This window comes from Otolemur garnettii, unplaced genomic scaffold (genome assembly GCF_000181295.1).
Source record: "Otolemur garnettii isolate 467f Iridium unplaced genomic scaffold, OtoGar3 scaffold00103, whole genome shotgun sequence".
In the NCBI taxonomy this organism is placed as follows: Eukaryota; Metazoa; Chordata; class Mammalia; order Primates; family Galagidae; genus Otolemur; species Otolemur garnettii.
This window is the reverse complement of record NW_003852498.1, coordinates 6,300,419-6,307,737: the sequence shown is the minus strand read 5'-3', so window position 1 is coordinate 6,307,737 and position 7,319 is coordinate 6,300,419.

Below are 7,319 nucleotides of genomic sequence, written 5' to 3'. Positions count from 1 at the left end.
TTCACATGAGTCTGGAGTAAGAAAGTGCAGGAGTCTGTAGTTAGTGTACAAATCCATTTTGTTTTCATACATTGATACACTTAGCATTTTACGTTGTGTCCAAAAAAGTCATAAAATTTTAAAAAGCAAGTCATTTTTAAAATGAGAGTGCTGACAAGTAGCTGACAAGTTGCATATGTATTAAAAATGAGTTAAACATAGTTTGTGATTGACTCTCATTACACATAATAGGATCAAAAAGGGATTTTTTTTTTTTTACATTTAACAGTCTGATAAGACATAAAACACCTAGAATAACATAAGTGATGTGGAACCACTCATGCATATGTTTTATGCATTTTAAACAACATACCGTCATGATAAAGTCATAAATGACTTCGTGTCCTGGTCTCAGTTTTGCATTTATATTTCTCTTTCATAGACATTGTCCTATATAGTGAGATTTCGCTATTGGCATGAGTTTACTACTGTTCCTCAAATACAAGTGGCCAAATCTGTGATATAATTTAAATTGTTTAAAAAGGATTTGTGATGAGCAATATGAAAGGGCATGACTAAGATCCTTTAGAAATGCAGCCAAAATATTTTCTCATTAATACAATAAACTGGTAATTAGTATTCGGCCAACTATATCTTCAATGTTGAGGTATCTTCCCATCGGGAAAACTTCAATTGTGCCAAAATGGGTTTTGTTTTTGCTTAAAAGAGAGACATAACAATTATAATTGATGATACCGTTTATTGCCTGAAAACCCAGCTTTGATTCTCTACCTAATAATTTGTTAAATGGCCTCTTATCTAAAAAATCCTGAAGAATTTCTCACCACATAATAAAACAAAGTGTTAAATTTCCCTCATGGCTTGTCAAGACCAAGGAATTGAAAAGAGACAGCTTGAAAAAGGAAACCACATCAAAGTAGTTTTATTTCCAGGAACAAGATGCAATCATTTAAAATGAAAAAATATATATACGCTTGAAGTTTAAATTAAATTTTTAAAAATCTAAATTGTTAAAAAATGCTCTCACTTATTTTATCTCAGCAATAGGGAAATAAAGGTAAAAATGTCATGTGCCTTCTTTATTTAAAAAGAAGACTCTTTTCTGGCTTTAGGCATGAAGTTCTTCATCTAATAGCAATATTTTGACTATCTTTCTGCTGGGATCTTCATTTTGACATTCTTGCAGCTGTGCAAGTTTGCAGCTTCCCGAGCTAAACTCAAGAGGCTCTGAGTCCATGCCAGCTGTCTTTCAATTTCACATCAACTCTCTTGGTGTTTTGTCAGTTTAAAGCTTTCGCAAAGTTTGCAGGGCCTGAATTCATTAGATAAGGGAAATGGGTCATCTAAATCTTAGCCAACCTCAACTGCCATAGACATCCACTATTGTAAATCTCCTTCAAGACTGAATTAGAAAATAGACCCCGTGGGTTTTTGTCAGTGTTGGTATTTGATGATACCCTTGTAACAGCAGCTGCTGAAGCTGTATGTGCCTCAATAAAAATTTCTGTTTTAAATTCCCTTTCCTTCATATTTTCTATATGAAATTGGATGGCAACAGCTGCAATAGTAAGGGCAGGGAGGTCATTTAAAGTTCATTTTGCGAAGAACATGATAGGCAACAAATTCATCGCAAAGGCATTTTTAAAAAATAATGGCGGGTATTGGAAGAAAAAAATCCATCTTATTTTAAAAGAATTCTGCAGCATCCTAAAACAGATAAGAAACAGATTGTCGGGGATAGTTAAATAAGTTGGAACACAAAGCCTCAACCAACAAAAGGATTTAATGATTCCTCTGAGAGTGAGAAACAGCCTTATTATCACAACCCATCACGTTATCTATATTTTGGTATAATACGCATCTCAGATCTGCAGGGACCCAGCCCTCACCACGTTTTGTTATGAGATAAAAATATTTAAGTGCATGGCTGTATTTTAAACTGAAAGGGGAAAAAGCAAATAGTGTGTAGAACAGGAAGGAAAAAGCATTGTTAACATTCTGTAAAGGGGAAATGAGCGGAACGAGTGTCTCATCCCACAAAGATTAAAATCTGTATATGTTTGCTTCTAGAAGTAATTTCTAGGACAATGGGAGAGAAAAAAATAAAGGATCAAACAGGAGACTTTCATATTATGTGAACCTACTGATACTTATTGCCAACTGCTTTTCTACAACTAAGCTGTCACAGTACAGTGTGACCTAAATCATGGTCTTCAGAATTATAAAGAGACGCCTCACATCAGACTTGGCCACTGATTATTCATCTTCGGCATGCTGTTCATACTCCTTGAGCCTCAACTGTCTTGTTTGAAAATAGTGATAATATGCAACTCACAATGCCACTGTTAGGATTAAATGAGATACTACATATAATACATGCCAAGTACCTAGCATACAGTACATGAACAATAAATGCTAACTATGATTTTTTTTTTTTTGAGACAGAGTCTCACTATGTCACTCTTGGTAGGGTGCTGTGGCATCACAGCTCACAGCAACCTCAAATTCTTGGGCTTAAGTGATTCTCTTGTCTTAGCCTCCCAACTCTCTGGGACTACAGGCGCCCACCACAATGCCTGGCTATTTTTTGTTTGTAGTTGTCATTGTTGTTTAGCAGGCCCAGGCTGGGCTCGAACCTGCCAGCTTTGGTGCAAGTGGCCGGCCCCATACTCACTGAGCTACGGGCGCCAAGCCTAATAGTAAGTATTGATGTTGGGTATTATCAGTTCTACAACCTTATTCTTCAACTTCAGTTGTCTATGCTGGGTCTTTTATCTCTCCATATTAACTTTAGCATCAGTTTATTGATATCTACAAAATAACTTGATGGGATTTTGATTCAGATTGAGACGTGTAGATCAAGTTGGAAAGAACTGACATCTTTTTCTTTCACATTTTTTTTCTGTTTTTTAAAAAGTTGATTTTTAAACAGTTTCCTCTATGTGCCAAAACATCTTAATAATATTTTCTTTCTATTCATGAATGTATATCTCTATTTATTTGATTCTTCTTTGACATCTTTCATCAGAGTTTTGGAGTTTTCCTCATATAGATCTTGTGCATATTTTATTAAATTTATACCTAACTATTTCTTCTTTTATATCTAAGTATTTCATTTTGGTGGGTGCTGATGTAAATGGTAATGTGTTTTAACTTCAAATCCCATTTGTTCACCACTGGTACACAGGAAAGCCATTACTCTTGTATTTTAACCTTGTGTCTTGAAACATTGCTGTGATCACTTATTAGTTCCAGAAATTTTATTGACTCTTGGTTGTTCTACATAGATGAGTACATCATGCTTGTCCTGGTTCCCTTGGAGGTTTCTGCTTGTGAATTTCTCCTCTGGTAAGTTGTGGTTCTCTGTATACCTGTCTGACTGTTTTGTTTTGGGGGCAGCAAATGACTTTTGATCTCACTTTTCTGATGGATTTAAGAAGAGTTGATTTTTCAGTTTGTTCAGCTTTTTACTTATTGTTTGGACAGGGTAGTGACATCTAAGCTCCCAACATATTAGACCAGAAACCCAGATTTTATTCCCTATGATCTGTAAATGCTTTATTCTGTCTCATATTTTACTGAAGTGGGCTTTGAGTCATAAATATTTTCAGATAAATGTGTTCCTGTTACCATTGAAGTGTGCTTTGAGAAATTGCTGTCATTCTTATTACATTCAATTCTAGTGCCTTTCCATTGGTTAGAGATTTTAGTATGGATGAGTATGCCGGCGAGACATACCTGCATTCAAATGTAAGCACCCAAATCACACTAAAAAGCTGCTTATTATTTTGAGCTATTTGCCACTTTGCCTTCCTAGTTCTATAAATGTCAAATTCAATATAAACTAAAGTACTTAACCAGTGAGGCCAGATAAAAATATTCTGATTCTAAAGTAACTGGAAATGAATCAGTTTTCTCCATGCTTTTTCCTCCTAGCCTCAGAAGGAAAAACTGGCACAATGTGGATGTTACTTGGTGATCTACCAACAAGCAGATTTTGGTTATGTTAGCAACAGAGGAAAAATAGCTACTCAGAAGTTTTGAAGTATCTTTTAAAAAAATATAAGGTGGGAGTTAAACATATGTTCCTAAAACCTTCTTTAAGGAAATTATCTTTGTAAAAAGTTTGTATAGGTAATGCTAGAAAAAGTCAAAATCTAAAAGTGAACCATGATTATGTTTTTTTTTTTCTTTTCCATGAAGTTAATAATTGAATCAATGGCTTGGTAGTCTTCTAAGTAAGTTTTCACAGAGGGCAATACTTGTCAGAAAATGTGAGTTACTTTTTTTTTTTTTTTTGAGACAAAGTCGCTCTAGAGTATAGTGATGTGATGATCATAGTTCTCCTTAATCCTGAATTCCTGGGCTCCAATGATCCTCCATGCTCAGCCTCCTGCGTAGCTGGTACTACAAGTGTGTGCCATCGCATCCAGTCGAATTTTTATATATTTTTGTAGAGACTATGTCTCTGCATTGCCCAGATTGGCCTAAAACTTCTGGCATGAGCCACTGTACCCAGTCTGAGTTATGTTTTTACTTTATTTCCAGAAACTTTTACTACCTAGCTCCAATCTTGCCTGGTTGCTTCCTAGTCCCATTTTACAATTGTTACTCTAGCACTTTCCTTTTTGAGACAGAGTCTCATGTTGTTCCAGGCTAGAGTGCCATGGTGTCATAGCTCATAGCTGCCTCAAACTCCTGAGTGCAAGCAACCCACTCACCTCAGCTCCCACAGTGCTCATAGTGCTTTGATTGCGATTACAGGTATGAGGCACAGTGCCCAGCCCACACTTTCTTTTACTGTATTTCTGGAAATCTCCTTAGCCCTCTCTTCTCTGTTGCAGCCCTTGTTTCCAGAATCCTAGATTATCTCTCTCTCTTTTTAAAATAGTTTTTTCTCTTATTTATATATTTTTTAGGGGGACTTAGCATGCCTGAAAATGTCTTTGAATCTGCAGAGTATTCTCAGGGGTCATTCAGTTTCTGTGTGAACATGCTCACGTCTTGAGCCTTGAATATATGTGTGCCTGGCTGCAGGTGTGTGGGAGCTAACCAGGGAAAGGGGGCTGGTGGCTGTGGTTCTTTAAGCCCACACACTTTCCACTTATTCTACCTATTTTCAGTCTCACATCTCCTCCTGAGCTTTTCTGTTCCTGCTGTCTGTAAGCCTAGATTCTTTCAGAAGAAAGAAAGGAATAAAGCTCACAACTGAGAGTCTGGAAGGGGATGTCCAGGTTCTTTAGGGTCTAACCACCTCTTACACAGGCCATCCAGTGATTCTCTTGATTCCAGAACCCATGCTTTGCACTCCCTTTCTGTAAAGCCCAATTCTTGAGTCTTTGCAGCTTGGTTCTTCTTTTCTCTTCTGGAGAAACAGGTTGAGCTTCCTCTACTCTCCTGTGATCAGCTTTCTATCCTCCAAAATATGTTGCTATGTCCTGACTCCCTATATCTTCCTTCTTGTGCTTTTGGTTGTTGGGCCTATATATTTAAAATACTATTACTATCATTTTAATAGGCATTCAGAAGAGAATGGAAGTGATACACATATAATCTACTCAATTCATGTTAAATCAGAAATCTTCATTTATTTAAGATCCTATGATAGTAGTGCATTATTTTTTTCCCTTCATCTTTCATTAAGAAATTTGGTTTCTAACATAATTTTGGCAGGAATATAACTAATGAATTGAGATATCATTTTCCCTTTTTCTTGACATGAAGATTAAAACTAGAGTTGTGTTTTTATCCTTTGAACTGCCTCTGAATCTGTGATTTTTAGTTCCCCCTGAAATCCTGTTTATTCACTAGTGCCTTCTTATACTTTGATTTTTATGACAATAATTTATTATAATAATAAGTTAAAGCACAGAAAAGTGTCAAGACTATTTTATTTTCTATTTCTTGTTTTTCCCTTAATCAGGCCCAGGTGAGTTTCAAACCCACCGGCCCTGTAGGGCCAGCGCTTTCATCACTGAACTACAGCACCCAGCTGAAAAGTATAAGACTGTTCTAAAAAATTCCTTCACCGGATTCAACACTTACTGTTATTTCATCACATCTGCTTTCTCATTCTCTCTTTTTATGTATTTTATTTCTGAACTATTTGAGAACAAGTTCCAGATATGACATTCCTTTGCCTAAATACTTGAACAATTATTTTCTAAGAGCGAGGGCATTCAGTTACCAAAATTAGAGAATTTAACACTGATATATTATTACTGTAAACTTTAGCCCATTTTAAGATTTTACCAGTTGTCCTAATAAAATGTCTCTTACAGCCATCCTAGTCCACCTTTCATCCTCCTAGCCACCTCTGTGACAGGATCCAGTCCTGTCATATACTACATCTAGTTGTCACATCCCCCTTATATTTGGAACAGTTCCTTAGTCTGTCTTTATGTTTCTTGACCTTGACATTTTTAAATAGTTCAGGCCAATTGTTCTGCAGAAAGTGTCCTGATGTGGGATGTTTCCTTATGACTAGGTTTAGGTTATACATTTTTATCAGGGACATACATAAATGGGGTTGTGTCCAGTGCAATGCGGCAGGAATCATGAAGTTTCCGTTCTTCTTTGTTGATATTGTCCACTTTCATGACTTGGTTAAGGTGCTATCCTCCAGGTTTAGTCACTCTTCTAGTACGATTTTCCCCTTTGCAATTAATAAGTAATTTGTGGAAAGGTAGTCTCAGCCTACGTAACTATCCTGTTCTTCACCAAATTTCAACCCCAGAGTTTTGGCATTCATTGACAATTTTTTCTGAATCAATTGTTACTATCATGGTTGCCAAATGGTGATTTGATACCTAGATCATTCTCTCTACAAGAAATTCTGCTATAAGGAAGAACTTTTTATTCTTTGCTATTTATTTGTTATAAATAGACATCTGTTTAATCTCAATATGAACTTTCCTCATTGATCAGCATTGCTGCCTTGGTCACATGTCAAGTCCCCATATGGTCTTTGGTTTTTCTGGGCTCTCTCTTTTGTTCTGCTGGTCATTTGGCTTTTCCCTATGCCAAAACATTAATACATTGATTACTATGGTCTCACTGTTAGTTTTAATGTCTGGTTGGCCAAGTTCCCTCTTTTTATTGAGGAGTTCCTTAGACATTTTTGCTTTCCCATAAATTTTAGAATGAGCTTGTCATGGTTCATAAAATCTTCTGTTGATATTTTGATTGTGATTACATTAGCTCTGTTGATCAATTTGGAGAGAATTGACTTTTTAAAGAATTAAGCTTTCCGGCAGCGCCTATGGCTCAGTGGGTACGGCGCCAGCCCCATATACTGAGGGTGGCAGGTTCAAACCTGA